The 20,632-nt window shown below is 26.4% G+C and overlaps 1 long non-coding RNA gene across 1 annotated transcript; it reads left to right on the forward strand.

The window, feature by feature from the left end:
* The first annotated feature begins 301 nt into the window (after positions 1–301).
* Positions 302–16,160, forward strand: LOC129615238 (uncharacterized). Its single transcript, XR_008697439.1, has 3 exons — positions 302–432; positions 570–708; positions 15,966–16,160. It is a non-coding gene; the product is annotated as an uncharacterized LOC129615238 (long non-coding RNA).
* Positions 16,161–20,632: the final 4,472 nt, after the last annotated feature.

Here is a 20,632-nt window from a genome sequence, read left to right on the forward strand (position 1 = left end):
ACAGCAGAAATGCATACAAATTACAGCAGAAAACATTAGATTGAAACAAATTTCCACTCTAGACACAAACCAATTGTTTAATATTAAAATTAGATGTCGCTCATTTCGCTTAAAATATTTAAATTTCTCTTTACCTAATTGATATTATTTTAAGAGGTTTCTGATTCCAAAATAATTTTAATATTTCTTAAATTATTTTATTTTTTAATTGAATATTTTAAAATTTTAAAAATTTTCTTTTATAATAATTTTAAATATAATTAAATTTATATTACTAATATAATAAAATTATTTAATTTTTAGGGGATTGCTGGAATTCCAAATGTTAGTGGTTGGTTAGAATTATTACCGAGATCAAGATGGTTAAATAAATTAAAAACAGTTTTAGTTTCATCTGAAGTTAATGTTAAACATTTTTTAGCTGGATGTTATGTAAGTATAGGGATTTTTGTAATGTAAAAGCTTACCTATATGAATTTTATTAGAATTACTTACCTTGAAACAAAAGTATTAATATCATATTAAATGAAATAAATTATTTTTAATGTGCATATATAAATTTTATTCAGGTATGGTATGAAGTATGTAAGGACATTTCAGCTGGTGATGAATTAAAATCAAATCCAAAAGGTCCTATACAATTATTGGACGTTTTTAGTAATGGATTAAATTATAGTGAAAATAGATCGGGAAGTGATAGAGAAAGTGGTAAGTGTAAATTTTTCGATTTTAATGGAATTTAGCTTGTAGGTTGGTAGTTGATTGATGTAGGTAGGTAAAATATCTAAAACAAATTCGAATAACACGAGTCTTTTATAACAATAACATATCCGGATTTAGCTGTAACTAAATTTAATTTAGAATTATTCAATTTCATTAAAAGCTTTTTCTAAGTTATTTTATATTTTATTTTAAAGTGCTAGTTGAATTATTACAATAGCAAGTAAATTGGGAAGTTGGCTCGAAGGTCGGTGAACCAATACTGTCGGGAGCTAGCGGGGCTGTGCACTTGTAATAGTGTCACATTTATTTTGGCCCCCGGCCACCATAATATAATGATTCTAGTCGTTGAGGGAGCATGCGGCTAGGCTGAGATTGCCCTTCCACACAACGTGTTGCAGGTGTTGGGAAAGGGACAAAAAAGAGACCATTTTTCTCTATATCTGTAATTGTTCGGCTCTGGGTGGGGAAAGACTAGTCATTTGGGGCAGAGAATGTGTGATGGGTAAGACGCGGTATAGAAGATTGGCTTAGTGGATTTACATAAATATATTCCTCAAGAGTACCGGAAGGCTTAGACCACATGAAATCGTACGCTTAATGACGGCCTGGCGATCACGGGGTAGTTGTAAATAGCATATTTTCGCTAATTGGGGTACGGTGAACCTGTTGCACCGACCACGTCAGTTAACAAACCAATCAAGTTGGGAAAAGAGGAACAATTTAGGTTTCTTTTTTAAATTTTTTTCTTTAATTTCTAAATTATATTGTAATTTGAACGTAAAATTCAGAGACCCTAACAAAACTTTCTTTTTATTTTGTTTTTCGAGTATCTTATTAATTTACCATTAATAATCGTCCAATTACAATATAAAATATTTTCGGCGGAATGGAGTTCTCATTTTTCAGAGTTGTTTGCTCTTATCATTGGTAATGTCATTTTTCAATGCTTTGAATATAAGCACAATAATTGTAACTATTATTGTGTAATCAAACTAGTGTTTTTTTCAAAAAAAAATACAATTTAAACCACGAATTTATTTATTCTTCTTTTCCTGATCTTGTTCAAACAAAACTCAGTCAATATGAATATATATACACACATTTCTATTATCACCAACTTAAAAAATAAGTTGCAGTTATTTTAATTAAAAATTCATAAATTTTAATCCCTAATATTTATTTGAAATCACAATTCGCGTATAAAAGTGACGTTTTTATTAAAATGACAATATAAAAAAAGTTAAAGACTACTTATTAAAAGCAAAAAAAAAAAAACGAATAAAATAAAAAATCCGCGCGAACGGCGTGTGATCATTATGGTGTCATTGTCAGTATTATTTTAATTCTTAATTTTTTTTTAAATACTGTTTTCTGTGAAATTTACTGTAAAATCTTGGGTGATCATCTATTGTGTAAACTTGAACTGATGGTATGAATATCAAAATCTCATCATTAAAAACAAAAAGTAAAAATATGGCTAGAGGGTCTTTATCTTGCAGTTTATGATTATAGAATTGTATAATATGCAAGGCACTGTGTAATACATATATTGCGTACTTTGATAATAAAACAGTAGGGGGAAGTGACTTACACATGATTATTAAAGATTTAATTATATTAGCGTACAGGGTGATCACATTCATTATATTTATTTGTTAGAATGCTTTATGAGCTCATGAAAAAGTGTTCATATTACAAAAGTATAATTCATAGCGAATATTTGGGTTTCGAGAATTATCTTAAAAAATTTAAACACATCCTGATAGAGAAAATATGAACGTGAATTCTCTTTTCAAAATTTTTGTTAAAATAGAATATTTTTGTAAAACGTCACTGAAAATTGTATAATTAGTTCATAAAATATGTTAAAAATATATTTTTTATAAATGAGAGTATTGAGCGATAGCGAGTATTGAGAGCGTATTTTATTTTTCTTCTACCATATTCTTCCCATTACAAATTTATGAGATTCTAATCACCGAAAAATAATTTAAACACTCTGTAATTTTCTCTCATATTATTGAAGTTCTCGCAATTCTTCTCTTATTGTTAAATGTCATCATTATTATTATACTAAAACATTTTTTAGATGTCATCGCTGTGATAATTGTATTATTCGATGAAGAGGACATTAAAAAAATTTTTTTTATCAGATCATATCCTTTATTCCTGCCATACTTCTATACATTTTGATATTTTTATTATTTTAACGTTTTTATTTACATTTTGAGAGCAAACAAATGTCATATTTTTTTTTTTGCGAAAAAATCAAAAATTATCCCACATTTAAATGATATGAAAATAAAAATAATATTTTTTGATATTGCATATTATAATCCTTGGTATTATAATGATGACGTCACGAAAATTAAAAGTCCTTATTATTTATTTATAATATTGTTGTAATACCCAATTTTTATATCGTTGCGCAGATGTAAGTGTACTTATTAAAAAACAAAAATAAAATAATTTTTTCTTGCCTATATTTTAGGGTTGCTAATGAAATACTTACATATTTTGTTGTTGGTATTGTTGTAGTAGCACACTATTGTTACTTATTGGTTCTCATGTTTGTTGTTTATATGCATGTAATTTGAAAAACCACCACCGAATGTTGTTTTTACATTATAATATTTCCGTTTTTCATTTTTATGTTATTATATATTTTATGATTTTTCATTTAGATTTCGGTCGTCTCCTGCAGCTTATTATGCGAAAGAGATTATAATTATTTCAATTTTAATATTATGATTATAATATATGTAGGTGAAGAGAGTTTAATAAGCGACGTGTGTGTTTATATGGAAATCTGTTTCATTAGATATTTTAATTAGAGCCCTTATATATAGAATTATGGGTAAAAACATTGTGGGACAACACATAAAATAATAATTTCAATTTTTTTTCTTAAATATGTATATACATACATATGTTTAATAAAATAAACATTCAATCCCGTTGTTATACATCCGTTTTTTTTACTCAATTTTAAAAAAAAACTGTTTGTCATTTTTGAGATAGCAGTCTCAAAATGAAAATTTTTTTTTATTAATTTGTATTTTGACAAGAACCTGAATAATATTTTGTATAATTTAATTATATTTCTTAGCCTCAAACTATATGAATAATACTTCCATTCCTATTCCGAAAAATTGAATTAAATTTATAGTACGAGACTAATAAGAAGGCTGATCGGAGACACCATTAATAAAACAATATCACCTTACTGTTAATTACTCCTTTCAAAAATGAAAAATAAGAATCGATAAGCAGCTACTAATACTAGTTCACTTTCTTTTAGAGCCCGAAGAAATATACTAGCATCCTACATGTAAATACTGTTTTCATTACAAGAAAATTATAAAGCCTGAGAGTTTCACACGCAAGTAATATGCACTCATATGCAAAGCAAAATTTCAATTTCTTAAATTTTAATTTTTATAGTTGGTCTTCAAAAAACCTCAATAGTTTAGGAAATAATATTCTTAAGCTTCTAGAGATTACGACGTTAAATTTTGTCTTTGAGACTCCTGTTGATGTATTCGAGTGTCTATGGCTAAAAATGGTGTTTTAATGTTGTAATGTGATGGAAATCCTTGAAAACGATACTTGAACGCAAGAATAACAGGTTTTGTATTTTACCAAATTTCACTAGTTAAGTTCGATTTCAGTGTACAATGCATTTTGTTACACTCGCTGAGTAGATTTAGGACAAATCCATTGTAAATGGAATTTTGTGGATTTTCTATGATTAGGTGGCAGTGTATGATTAAGTGTTTTTCTGTTTTATCCAAAGAATTTCAGGACCGTTCTGTAATATTAAAATTAGAATCCATGAAAAATTTTTGATACCAATCAATAGCTATTGTTTCCAGTAATAAAATTAATTCAAAAATATTATCGTGATATTTGGTGTATGCGAAATATAATTAAAAATTATAAAGGTCAATTAATTTTTTATTATATGCAACATTATGAAATTTAGGAAAAGTCATTTTTGTTATCTTGTTTAACTATCTATATAAATATTTTAGATTGCGCTGCGCACTGGTCAAATTGTCCAAAATGCCAGGTGAAATAAAATAATTTCTATTATAGTCTTATTACCTTTTCCATTTTTCATATAAATGCACCAATCATTCTCATTTTATTCACATAATTTTTCACACTGTAGACACACACAATAAATGCGCTGTATAAGATAAATCCTTCGACAATAATTGAGACACAATCAAAATATAGGCAAAAAGAAGAAAAATAAAAAACGGTACAATATTCAAAAACACAGCAGCATATTTAGATTGCGTGATTTGCTGCTACTATAATGGTTATATTTTATAAAAGGGTGTAATTTTAATGAAAACAAAAAAAAAATAACCTATTAGAATTATTAATTGTATAGAACACGCGCACACCTTTATTTAAAAAAGGGGTGATGTCAATTTTTCAATTCTTCTAATGTATCTGAATGACAAATTCAAAAACAAAAAAATAAAAAAAATTTTACTTAGAAAACTCAAATCATTTAACATTTTTATTTTCTATTTAATTTTATATATTTTATTTGAAAATCAACCTAAAAGGATCAAATTTTATAGAGGTTTTTGCAAAGTGTGAGTGTTGTACTAGGTTATTTTACTAGGTGGTTTAAATAATTGGAATAATTGTTTTAACCATATTCGAGTTTTTTATGAATTTATTTGGTTTTATTAACAGCTGACCTATGAAATGGTGAAGGTTAACAAATGGTGTTTGATCTAAGTTAAAATTAAGTTTAAATTTATTCGAAAAAAAATTTTTGGAACAATATGATTCGGGGTAACTCTTTTGTTTTTAGGATGGTATGAGTGTAACAATTTTATCAGTTAATGTTTGGGGACATAAAAAATGGTTGAAAAACATATTAGGTTCTTATTTAAACCAATTTGTTAAAATTAATTATGATTAATTAAAGTTTGTAAAACTTTATGCCATTCTGAAAAATTAATTTTTTATGATTTGCCATAAATGAAGAATAGTTTACATGATCACACAATATTATTCATCTAAATTGTTTTCAGGTAACTCATCTTGCACCAAAGAGTTTTCTTGAAAAATTTTGAAAATTGTAATTTCATATACAAGGTATCCAATATTAAACTGAGAATTGTAGATGAACAAAACTAACAATGCATATTTTACTTTTTCGACGCTCTCCTTCAGAAAATTTAGAAAGCCTTAAAGTTTTTGAAAAAGTTAGGTGAACTCGTTTTATACTGAACTCATCAAATTCTTTCAATTCTATAATCAATTAAAAATTCAATTTTCGATATACTTAACATTTGAGTCTTATTAAATTGAGTGAGGTAATGTGGCCATAATGTGGCAAAAATGCTTCTTAATTCAATTCTAAAAGAATTTGAATTTAAGAATCGCATTACTATAATATCTTGAGAATTAATTCTAATACAAGTCTCATACTTTTGCAGAGTAATATTACAAGTATAATAAAAACGTGGGAATATTTTAATTTCGTTGTCATCTGCCCATTTCTGAATAATTTTGTTCTACTTCAATAAATTTTCTCATCTTTTTACCGACCGTATTGTGTAAACAATAGGTAGGTTATGTGATGGCAACAAATTTTGCATATCGAGTTTTCAGTGGGAACGTACTTCTCCATAGTAGGGAAGTGTAAATAAACTATTTTTAGCAACCTGTCGGTCTGTCGGTCTGTCGGTCTGTCGGTCTGTGTGTGCACGCGTGTATCTCAAGTTTGGCTGAACCGATTTTGATGAAATTTTATATGTAAGTTTGTTTCCACCATGGCACGGATCGATCAACTTTTGGTATATATCAGGCCTCGGGAACTGCACTTTCTAGCGGGCCTGTTTTACATTTTTGAACATTTTGAAGAAAATATTCAACCAATTTATTTGAAATTTTATATATAAGCTCAGCTAGACCGTCTGCAAAAATTCGTATGTTTTGGAAGAAATCAGGCATCGGCAACTAGACGTTTACTACGGGCTAAATATACATTTTTGTGTATATAAAGAGAAATAATCAACCGATTTCATTGAAATTTAATATTAAGGTTCTTCGTATTAAAACAATGAACATGTAAATTTGTTGGAAAGATCAGGGCTCGAAAACTGATCTGCGGGCCGATTTTACATTTTTCACCATATCTACGGAACGAATTGATGGAATTTCTTGAAATTTGATATTTGAGTCCTGGTTGTTACCCAAACTAACTGGCGAGCATTTCAGGGAATTCGGGTAGCACAAAGCGAAACTGTACTAAGAGCCAAATTTACATTTTTCTAAGTATGTTAACTATAAGCTTACTAATGTCCTAAAAATGTGAAAGAAGTATTTAACAGACATTTTTATAATATTCTGTAACACTTTCATTTAACTAGACAATATACAATGCGGTCGGTTATGTGCTGATCACATCAGATTTTTGTTTTTTCTTATTCTAAATTCCTTTTCAACACACATTATTATCCTTTGGAATTAAATTAAAAAAAAAAAGATAAGACAGTATTTTCCCATAATTCACAATTCATATAAAAAATTGGATGACTTTGTATTACTATTTCTAACCGAGAAATATTGTATTCACTTTTCACTTTCGCGTATCCTTTGAAGAAAAACATAACTATTAAATTATATAATCTGCAATATTTTAACCGCATAACATCAAAAATGAATAATTTTCAAAACAAAAAACAAAAAATTCATGAAAAATTCATTATGGGAAATTTCTTATCGGTCTCTTAATTTTGTGCACCTTACAATTAAAACCTTTTTCTAAATAATATTTACCCACTTTTATTAAATATATAAGAAACAAAGAATACAAAAACAAAAAAATATCCTTATATGACCATCCGACCGAGTTATGTGCTCATTCGCTTGTTTTATACATCGTTTTATATAAGGTTAAATGTAAATACAACGCAAACTTTATATCCATAATTCACCTTCTACATACACAACACCTATATACAATAGCAATAATGTCCTTTTTTCTTTGCTTTCTTGATTTTATAGTGTTGTAATAATAATTTTTAACCTGTTTTCATTTGATCAAGAAAATTTTTTGAAAAATGGAAAAAACAAGAATTATAAAATAAAACGAGCGATCATTGGAAAATTGTTTCCTATATAAGTTTTTTTTTAACGTTATTAGATTGAATCTTGTTAAAACATAATGTTAAATAAAAATCTACACATACACATGTACACAACAAGTAAGCGTTAAGAATAGTTAATAAGTTAAAATAAAACTAACAACTGGTGTTCTGTTTAATTATTGTACTGGGCATAATATTTGTAATATTTTTTTTTTACTTTTTGCACACCTGTTAAATAAAGTATACTGTTAACATCAAAGTCAAAAGAAAAATAATTGAGTCAAAGGAATAATGAAGTGATAAAGTAAAACCAAGAGAAAATGAACAGCGCTTGCAATATTATGATTTTTTTTTCGTTTGCTAAGTTTAAGTTCGAAATATACTTAATTTATCTATGTAAAAGAATTCCTCCCCTGCAAACATGTTTGCGTATCGTAGCCCTCCCATATCCCCCCTAAAATAATCCAATTTCAAATAAATACCCGGGGTCGGACGTCAGCTTCCAAAGACTGAGAAAGCTGCGCCCAAACCATCTGCCCCTTTTGACCATCAGAGCAGGACAGTCACGTAGAATATGACTTTTACCCAGCGGTCCAGGATTCAATTCCCGGTATGTGAAGATTTCATGTAATATTTGAGGTAATATTTTATGTACAGGGTGATGAATCCAAAATTGAATTTATTTCTATTCGAATTTTTACAGAAAAAAATTGTGTTATTTACGTTTTAGTCCTTTGATAAATGTTAGTACGAGTATTTCAATTTAAATCTGTAACTTTTAGTCAAAAGGTTGTGATTTACAATGTGCATTTTGCTTTTTTGAAAAATCTCAATGAGTATATGAAAACTGTACAATATGGTTTTAGAAAATGACAATTTTAAGCGTAATTTAAAATGAGCGATTGTTTTTATACAAATTGAAAAGGTTAAAATTGCAACATTTGACAAGTGATTAAAAAGGTGTCTAGACGGGTGAGACATAATACATAAATACTGAACGAGTCAGATAAAACATAAGGTTTCGAGTTCATTTTTCAACTAGCAATTTGTGCATTAATGTAATCTAGAGAATAATATTATTATAAAATGAATGGGAATGAGCAATGAGATTTTTGAAAGAAATTTAACATTTTCATCAGATTATTTTCCAAGAACCTTTCAAATAACGCGTTCAAATTAAGTGTTCGATACAAACAGAATGTCTTTGCAAGTTAAGTACTAAGTAAAAAAAATTCTTTAATACGGTCACACTTACACAATATGGTCATAACATAAGTTCGTATATAATATGTACAAACATGGTAATTTTGAATATTTATGATGTCTCCTTTACTAAAATTATAAATGTACTTCAAATATAATATATGTATATGTTATAATTAGCCCTTAGTTTAATATAATTTTACAGAATTTGGAGTACACGTCTTCAGTTGATTTCAACTTTTTTATTTAATTTCAGTTCACAATGATTAGGTTTCACTGTCTTATGCATTTTGAATCTTATTTTTATGCGATATCCTCGTACAATATTAAAACAGGACAATATGATTATATTACGATGATTAATAAAGAAAATATAGAAAGCAAAAAAACCGTTAAAATTATTTTTTTTCATTTTCCTCTTCTTCTTTTCTTATGTCTTTTTTGTGGTTGAAGTATAGCGTTTCGGTGTAGCTGTTATTATAATAATAAAATGTCCTGTGCGCATTTTCTTCCTTTTCAATTTCTATTTTGAAATTTTCTTTTTCTTTTATGCAAAATACTTAATTTTTAATATTATTAGAATGCACCCTTGCATTCAGAAAACTTCTTTTTTTTTTATATCCTTTCAAATATTATACAATGTGTATGATTGAATGTGTATAATATGTGAATGTGTATTTATAATGCATAATAATAAAAAATGAAAAAATAAAGGAATTTTTTTTTTTATTACGATTACTTGATCTCACGAAAATTCAGTCTACTGGAACTGATATACTTCTGTTTTTGTGTACATTACATTATTCCTTACTAGTTGTATTCATTATTATTTATTCTTATTTTATGAATTTAGTAAGAGTATTAAGAATGTAAATTGAAAATGACTGTTAAATAATCGTGTTTGGTTTTTTTGAAATTTTTTTTTTATATTTTAGTATGTATTACATAAATGTTGTAGGCGCGCATATGCTCTTATGAATGAAGGATAAAAAGTTCGTTAAGGAAATTAAAAAAAAAAAAAAGCGTTTTGAAACTAAAAAAGCATAATTTTTGAAATCTTTAGAGCAGCGATTTTGTTGATGATTCTAGAAAATTAAATTTTTTTCACAAAATATAATTGTGAATTTTTTCAATTGGAACATTTTGATTTTAATTTGCGGTACTGATATAACAGTTTAGATTTCATGTTAATTTTAATTTGTAACTAAATTGTTGTAATTTCATTTTTTCCACTATAAATTATAACTTAAAATAAATTTTCAATTTGCTTACCAAACTGCAAACAAACACTACTTGAATAATGTCAACTTAACCTCAATCTTTAAAAAATATTATGATGGTTGAAAATTTTTCATTTAAAATTTGATTTTTTAATAGTAATTACGGGATATCTCAATATTATTACCTACATATATGTAGTGTGTGTTTTTAGGGAAATGTAAAATTATTGGAACGTATTTGATTCGTTTATAATTAAAAGTAATAAAAAAATTTAATAATTTCTCAAATTAAATAGAATTTCTAAATTTCATTCATAAATAAATAAATTAAGTTGAATTCACCACTTATTTTATTAAAAAATAATTTTTTTCGTTTTACATCGGGACATATGTAATAATTTTTGTGTCAAAAGCATAAAATTTTGTTGATTTTTATTATGAGATTGTTATTTGAACACTAGTAACACTGTGATTGTAGTGTGATACAAGTTCGAATTAATGATGGAGAAGTTGCGATAAATGAATATAGATTAAGATGACGCTTAAAAATTACTAACAATTAATTCTCAATTTCTTATAGTAACTATATATAAAATATATGTAACTGCAATTTTTGCGAATTGCGCATAATCTATCTGATATGGTTTAAAGTTATTCAGTAACATTTAGTAACTTAGATATTAGGCTATAAGTTTGTAGCATTGGGAACAATGGAAGGCGACCCATTATAGACCAATAAATCTTTCAAGATCTATTCTACTGTGAAATTGAGTGCATCATTTAGGCCGAATTTACTTTTGTTACTTCTGAGTCATATAAAATATTTTATTATTGCTATTTCTTCTAAGACTTGTGATAATAACTGACATCATAACTTTATAGAACGATTCTTTCTCATTTAGAGCCTAAAACAAGAATATACTTAGTCCTCTTTTCGAAAGATCGTTCGCCTATATTTATTACAGCTTGCCACCAATTATCGTAACACTCGTACGATGTAGCTAAATCACACATCTCAAACATTTTAGAGTAATTTACGGAAGAGTTATTAAAAAACTAACAAAGAGGACCGCAGTACAAGCAATTTATTCCTCCACATTTTACTATTAGATGTAATATGTTTCATTTTCAAAAAAAATTCTAATTGTACTATGAATTTAAGAACATCTTAATTTTAGAAAAAAAAATTCACATTCTTATTGATAAAATTTTAAACCAAAAATTGTATTATAATTAAGGGTGCGTGCGCAACAATAACATTTTAAATATCAAAAATTACCGCAGCATCCCTTCATTCTTCATTTTTGTTTTATAGTGATAATCAATATAAAAAAATTGTCCGGTGGCAGTTACACTGCTAACCATATTCCCAACTAAATATTTTAACTCTTACAAATTTATTATTAATATTTTGAAAAATATAGGAATTAAAAAGGGGAAAAATTTTAAAATATCGTTTCCTTTTTTTTTAGTTTATTGTTTTGATATCTACTCACTATTATATGATGGTAGCAGATTTGAAATGACATTGTATAATATGGTAGTATTATACAAGATTTCACCAATATATGATAACATCATTAGGAATTAATGTCACTTATATTATCCTGCCCAATACTATTTCCTAATATATAAGAACGGACTATAATTTAAAGTCAAAAAATCAACAAAGGCAAAGATTAAAATAAAAAATAAACAAGAAAATTTCAATATGAGCCCTTACTATCATAGTTAATAATATTAACAATAGTTATACGGACAGCGATTACTGATTAAAATGTGTGAAATATTTCATATTTTTCATTAAATTGTTGTTTTTCAATGTGCTATCACCAATATTTTATTCTTGTCATTGATATATTTTTATTGATAATATTTAAGTGATGTTTTAAGATTAAATTGAGCGCGAGAAATTTTCTAATTGAAAACCCATGTACCACAATTATTATATAATACGAAAAATATTAACACAAGTAAAGACAACAACAAAAAAAGCCAAATGAATTGATATATTTCACTTAATTCTTTGATAAAATAAAAGAGATTTCTGGGGGTTGAAATGATGTACGCACGCGCTTATGTATGACATCATAATATAAGGGCACTCAAATCGTTTGCTTAAAATATCATAGATTTGTTTATGACGAAAAAAATGAAGAATGCATTTTTAGAATACGACTATAATACGGAGTCATTGCTTAACATTTGCAAATAAAATTAGAAGCTCGTGGAGGCAAATATGCTCACGAAATATAATGGTGAGGATTTTTAATTAAATACAATGTGATTGTAATTGATCATATCTTTTGTGTTACTATATAAAAATACAGTAAAATGGGTAAAATAAAAATTTATGTAGAGTGGTAAACCGCATTATCAGAGAGGGTGAATTGCGATGACTGATAAAAGTAACAAAAATTTTATGTTTTTATAAGGATTATGAAAATATCCTTTTTTTTCCAGATTTTTATCTAATTTTTAATATGTTTTATGATTGCAACTTTCTTATATGTTTGTTTTTCGATTAAAACTAATAAGGTTTGTGTAATAGTTATTGTAAGCGGTAACAATAGGGGCATCATTGATCATTTTTTATTATCGAGAGGATTAATTTTTACATAAGCATAAAATTCTAACATATTAATTTTATTTTGCAGAAAATTTATATTTTTTTTGATTTATCACAAAATTTATTTTTCGAATTGTATAATATATCGGTTGAAAATTTAATTTAACCCTTACATTCACAATGTTCAACTATACATTTTTTGTTTTCAATGTTTGCATGATTTTATAGATTATGATGTCAACTTTACTTCTGTTTCAAGATTTCTTCATGTCTCTATATACTATATGTTTTCTCTCTATTCCACAAAATAATTTCAAATTTTAAAAATATTGCGTCTGTGTTATTGCAAAACATTTTCTTATAATGAAATACTCGAATTAAGTGGACCCTAATATTAGTTTTAGAATAAAATTTAATTTTTAAAAAAACAATAAAACAAAGACTGGTTAAGTTTGGAAGAAGCACAAAATAAAAATCATTCGTCATTTTTAAATTTGCATAGAATCTAAGAAAATTTGGTTGAATCCTAATAATTCGAAGGATGGTGGCTGATTGAATGTTAAATTAGTTATTTTTTTTTAAATAAAACTACAATTTCGGATATCTGTTTAAATTTCAGTAAAAAATAAAATTTTTGCAATATCAATTTGGGCTTTTGGATTTGAAGATTTCATATTGCTACAATGCTTAATTTTTGAGACTAAAATTTTCTAATCACATAAAATTTAACATGTACGCTATTGTCTCCATTTCTAAATCAATATATTGAATTTTTCAACAGAATTTTTTCGTTCTACACCTCTATTTTTTTTGTATACATAAATAAAATGTTCTTCTTCTGTAAATTCGCACCAATTATTTGAAATGAAAATTCAATATAATCTCATTATTATTGTAGTTATGACCAAATGACCTTAAAAAAAAGAATGGCGTTCATTACAATTTAAATTTACAGCAAATTTTCGTTTTTTTTTTGACTTTTTCATTTGAAAACTTGACTTATAACGACATATTTTGACTCATGGTAAAATAAAGTCACGATTAAACTTCACCTGTAGAGGTGAATTATTGTTTTTAATATTTAATTTTTATGTTTTCTATATGGTTAAATATGCATGTCCTTTGATTGAATTCAGGTGTTTTTCTCTGTTTTTTTTATTCTCGTTACACATTAAAATACTTGTATGGGACACGCTTAAAAGTAAGGGGTTCATATTTTATTTTGATAATATTGTATAAGAATAATAAAAAAAATGTGTTTGTGTACACCATTTTTGTTTAAAAAAAATATTTTAAGTTTATGCAAAACAATTGAATAGGGAATAATAAAAAAAAAGTAAAATCGTGAATTGGAAGTTATGAAGAGGTGATAGATTTTGATCTATATACATTTGTGTGTGTGTATGTAGAATCGGGCTCAACGGAGCGTGTATGTGAAGAGGTAAGAGAAGATAAAAATAAAGACACATTTTTCATTCAATTTCGTAGTTTTTGTTTTCTGTTGTTCGTATAATTTTTGGGGTGCCAATATAAAATTTTTCCTATATATACAAAGGTAAATTTACAGGTAATTATTTCCATAATTTTTTTTCCCTTTTGTTTTCAATATTGTTTTTGTTTTGTTTTTGTAGAAAATTATTTTGCGTTTTATGATGTTTTTATATTTTATTAATATGAAATTTCCACATTTATATGTGAAGGATATTTTTATATGTGGGAAGGATGAATATGTGGTGTCCTTTCAGGTGAAATACTTATTATAAGGTTTTATTTTAGGTTTTTATGAAGTTTTTTTTTCGTTTTATTTCTCCTTTTTCATATTCTGTACTATTTCTGTTTTATATTATATTTTTGATTGTTAGATGACCACTTGAAGCCACTTGTTTTTCGGTTGAAGAAGAGTTTAGATGTGTTTCCGCTTTTAATATAATAAAAATAAAAGCAAAAATTTAAGTGAAAATAAATATTTTTAAAAGTGATAAATTTGAAAAAAAAAAAAAAATAAATAAATTGATTTATTGAACATTTATAGAAAGAGTTCGGGAAAAAAAATCAAAGAACTTTTAAAAATATTAGAAAATCTTAAAGAAAAGGTAAAAGAATTTTCAATTTTTATTTTAAATTTAAGGATTTTCGAGTGTTTAAGTTTGTTTTTAATTGGGAAATTTAAAATTTAAAATGTTGGCAGCTTTTTTATTTCAATTTATAATAGCATAGAATTTTTAGTAGAAAATAATTTTTTTGTGCTCGCCATTTTTACCAGATTTTTACTTAAATATGAGCTTTTTTGATACTTAGTTTTTTAACCAATTTCTTGGAATAATTAAAAAAATACTTGACCCCTCGGAGACTAACGAACACTTAAAAAACTTACAAATGTTTTAAAGGAAAAACAATATTACATAAGACTTAAGAGCCTATTATTTGAAGCTATGAAACTCGTTATCCACGCAAACCCATTACGTAATTTGGAGTCTTTTTGAAGGAATTAAAAACAGCATAATCACATACATCGGTTTATTGTCAGAACAATACATTCTTTTAGGATAGGAAGCTTAAATTTTCACGTCAATTTTAGTTGAAGTTTTAAGCAGACTCCGTATAGGATTCCTAGGTACTTAGATTTGGAAATCAGAAAAATTTTTTATCACAATTATACAAAATGTGTATTAACATCTTGTCAATTAGCCAATCTTAATATCAATTTTCCAAATACAAAATGTTTGAATATTCAAATTTAAAAAATCTCGTATTTTCAACTTGGGTTAAAGAAATCTGAAGTATAAATGTATGTGTATGTATTTAATTGTTATATATGTAGATTCTCAGAAAAATGCTCGAAATTCAAAAAAAAAAAAAATTAAAATTTTCGGGAAACATGAATATCTTTATTTTGCCTTTGCTTTATTTGAAAAATGGGAAATTTATTGGCAATTCTAAATGTACAAAACTGTATTAAACCATTCGGATATGATATTCGACTACATACATAGTGTAGCACAAGTTGAACAAATTTCATTGAATCTTTATATTTAATTTTTTTAATTAATACTCGTAACTACAATACTTTAAAATATATTTTTGATTTACAATTTTTATATTTTATTTTTTCCTTTTTAATTATAGGATCTCAACATAGTAGCACACCTTATGAAGATGTTGATTTTAATACATCAACTGAATTAGGCAATAGTACTAACAGTAATAATAATAATAATAGTTCAACTGGAAATCATAACTATCATCATCAAAATTCAATTAGAGAAAATCATAGTAATAATATTTATAATAATCACAATAATAGTCATAACAGTCATAGTAGTTATTATAGTAACAATAATAATAATAATCACAACAATAATAATAATAATAATTATAGTCATAATAATAATAGTAATAATAGTATAAAAGATCCCGATACCGATGATGAAGATGGATTTGAGTTTCGTTGTGTTGTTTGTGATCGTCAATGTCTTGATGTAGATCAGTAAGTATTTAATATATTAAGAAGGTTTTTTTTTTAATTCTAGAACGATTTTTAATATTTAATTTTTTAACCAACTGCATTGTATGCAATAATGCAAGCTATGTGATAACACCCAAATTTTGCATGTTGAGTTTTCGGCGGGAATGTGTGTTTCTATGTTAGGGAAGCGTAATTAGACTATTTTTTAGAAAGATGTTTGTCGGTTGGTCTGTCTGTACAGATCAGTGTTTCAATTTCGGTTTGACTGATTTTCATAAGAATTTATGTCACTAGTTTTTATTGAGGATGAGACGGTTTAATCAACTTTTTGGATATATGTGGTCTCTGGAACTGAATCTTTATTACGGGCCAATTTTACGTTTCTAACTATATTTAAGAAAATAATCAGCGTATTTCCCTGAAATTTTTATGTAAGCCTAGTCTGACAGTACGAGAAACCAAGAACAATATTATATCTAATAATATAGATTATAGGCCATATTATTTTTTTATATAATAAAATTATAGTTTTCAATAAATATGAATTTCGATTGAATTAAATTTGCAACTCATCTATGGTAAAACAAAAATAGTGAAATGTTGTTAAATTAAAAATTTAAATAACATAAAAATGTCCAGAAATACAATTTGAATACTAAATCCAAACTATAACTTAAAACTCAATTACAAATTTCTTCACAACTAACACTTATTTAAAAAATTAAATATCGTCGAATCTCCTACTAATCAGACTACTTAAAATTCTTTTTAAATCAAATATATTTTAATTTTATTGTGTTCCTTATACTCAAATTTACTTAATTTCGTTACTTTATTCTAATATTTTGAATAAATTCGGTTATGGAAGTTCGCAGTTAAATAGTGTTATATATTATAAGCTTTCGTTTTTGCGAATACGAAATTTTTCTAATAGATTTGAGAACTGAAGTGATTTATTATTTGCATAAATTAGAAGCATATATACAATTTAAATTTGGACAATTTTGTAAATAAAACGAGAAAAAAAATAGAGTTGACCTTGTCAACTCTGTGATACCCGTACGAATTTGTTATCCTATGTGCGAATAACTAATGTACCATAACTAACTATGGAGCCAGACTGTGACTTTAAGTTGCCGTATTACCATATTAATTTATGCAAAATTTCAGTACTATGTGTTTTTCAATACTGGTTGTGCCAAACTATTGAAGTTGTATGGCAGCTACCAGAAAGAGCCAAGAAATTTTAGCGAATTTTATGAAGCACATCGGCCCTGCTAATATATTCGCTTGCGTGAAATTTCAATATCACAGCTTTAATAGTTTCTGAGATATAGCCAAATAACTTTTCAAGTTGTATGGCAGGTACCAGAAGGAGCCAAATAATTTCAACGACTTTTATGAGACACATTGGCCCTACAAATATGTTCGTTTGTGTGAAATTTCAATACCATAGCTTTAATAGTTTCTGAAATAGAGTCAAATAACTTTTGAAGTTGTATGACAGGTACCAGAAGGAGCCAAGTAATTCCAACGACTTTTATGAGACACATTGGCCCTACTAATATATTCGTTTGTGTGAAATTACAAAATCATAGCTTTAATATTTTCTGAGATATAGTCAAATAACTTTTGAAGTTGTATGGCAGGTACCAGAAGGAGTCAAGTAATTTCAACGAGTTTTATGAGACACATTGGCCCAATTAATTTATTCGTTTGTGTGAAATTTCAATATCACAGCTTTTATAGTTTCTGAGATATAGCCAAATAAATTTTGAAGTTGTATGGCAGCTACCCGAACCGGTACCCCGATCATGTCCAATTTAAATAGGGTTCTGGCACTTACTAGAATAAATTATTTGTGAAAATTTGGTGAACTTAGCTCAATTAGTTTTTGAGTTATCGTTGGGACGGACGGACGGACGGACGAACGGACGGACGGACGGACAGACAAAGCTAAATCAACTCAGAATTTGACGCTGATCAAAAACATACACTTGAGTCTATATCTAAGACCGTTATTTCTTAGCGTTACAAACGGTAAGGCAAATTTAGTATACCCTTCGAACATACGTTCGTACGGGTATAAAAATCCGGTATAGCTTATAAATTTTTAATTTTTACGCTTCAATACAAATCGATTTTAATAATTAGAATTAATTTTATTAAAAAGTTAACCATATAGTTATTGAAGTATATTGAAATTATTTATTTATTTGACATTTACAATAATTAACAATATTATTCATATTTGAACTTTTGATGTACCCATTGCTTTAACATCTGCATATGTGTACACAATGTATATATGAATGTGTATATGAATCAATTGAATTAATGAATAATTTTTTTTTGTTTGACCATTTGCTTGATTCCCAAAAATTAAATATAAAAATTTAGAAATTAATAAAAGAAAAAAGTGCTGATTAAATATGAAAGAACGCTAAGAGTGTTAAATATACAGTTTAACCCCTTTATTAACAATTCGGATAATTGGTATCAAACAATCAATTAAAATAATTTATTTACAAGCAATCATGTTTGCGTACATAGTTACATACATACGCCTTGTATAATTTTAACTCTTTTCATGTCATTTATGTGTAAAGTCAATAATCATTCGACTTTTTCTTGGTATGCGTATGATTTTGATTACTTATAAAATAATATTGTGAATTAGCTTCAAATGTCCGTCTGAAGATATCAAAATTTTTTTTTATCATGTCTTAAACTTACAAAATAATAAAGAAAATATAGGAAAAAAAAATCAAAAATTAAATAGTAAAAATTTTTTATTTCATTACTATGAATTTTTAATATTATGTAAGAATATTCGTGTTATTTCAATTGGAGTAACTTTACTACAATATAATGAAAGGGTTTGCATTCCTTTTTTGGAAGAAAAGAATAGATTTTGAAAATATTCAAAGTATTCAAATAGAACACTTCTATCACGATTACCTAAGAATTTCTATAGAAAATTGTTTTATTGTACAGAAATATCAAGATTGTCTATTAAATTATTAGTAACTGCTTCTCAGCTATACTCTTTTTTTAAGGGTACAACGATAGGAAGCAAATGTTTCGTACATGTAAAGGCGGCGCCTTACCATATTAAGTTCATTAATACGTTGAAATATTCTAGTTATCTAGGGTCATGTCATGTAGGACTGTACAATTACAATCTTATTCTGTACAGTTACGTTCTTGTATATTAAAAATAAAAGTACTTATATTCCCATTACATTTTGTTGTTTTAAATATTGGTAGGTTTAAAAGGTTTTTACCTGAAAATCAGCAAGAATTCTAGGAGTAAACTACTTTATTCTATCATTTGGATTTTATTTCGAAAATTTTTCAATAATATTAATGCAAATATAAATTTCTTTGAAATATGAAAGTAGCTATATGTTTTAAATATCTCACCTGTCCCGTTAAGTATTAAACCAATGCATTTGCTACATTCACACACAAAACTTTTGAAATTTTTGCTACATTTCACCAAAGGAATAGTATAATTTTTTAAATGTACATAGGCATTGTATTTTTGGACATTTAATATTTTATTTTAGATGACTCGATGATAACATTACTGAATTTTTTTCATATTCAATTACATAGGAATAAATGTATATGGATATCAATTTATTGACAATATTTTGTGCCTTTATATATAGATGTATTGAATTTGGATATTATGAACATAGAATCACACAAATGTACATTAATTTACTCGTTCATATTATATACATATGTGATGAACAAATAATATGTTGTATATTTGAGCCTGTCTAATTAACGCTAATTTTTTTTTTAATATAAGAAATTTGATTTTCAACAGCATATGACATTTTTTACATCACCCCGGTCGCGTTCTCTATTCATTAAAAATATTGTTGATTTTGTTTTTTTTTTTGTTTTATTGTCACGTATTATTGTTTTTGTATTGATGGCAGGAACCCTTTCATTTCCCTTACTATTTTAATTATTATAGTTTTTATATTTGAGTTTCTTTTTTTATATATCCGTATTTAACATTCTTCAACTCAATTATATGTGGGTAATTAAAGGTCTAAACCTATTATATTGTTTGAATTATATTGATTTGAAGTTTTGTGTGATGACTTTTTGTCTAATTATTCGAAATTTTTTTTTTCATATTTTAATATTTATTTGGAATATTTATAGAAAATTATACGCACTTATGTTTTAAAGAGTATGTTATTAAAATATACATTTGTTTCGGGGAAATATAAGGCTAAATTTGCTTGACCAGCTTTTCTTCAATACTAAGAATGCATTTTTGTTATTTAATCCTGAATGTAAT

Source organism: Condylostylus longicornis, unplaced genomic scaffold (genome assembly GCF_029603195.1).
Source record: "Condylostylus longicornis isolate FDR11 unplaced genomic scaffold, ASM2960319v2 ptg000135l, whole genome shotgun sequence".
Taxonomy (NCBI): domain Eukaryota; kingdom Metazoa; phylum Arthropoda; class Insecta; order Diptera; family Dolichopodidae; genus Condylostylus; species Condylostylus longicornis.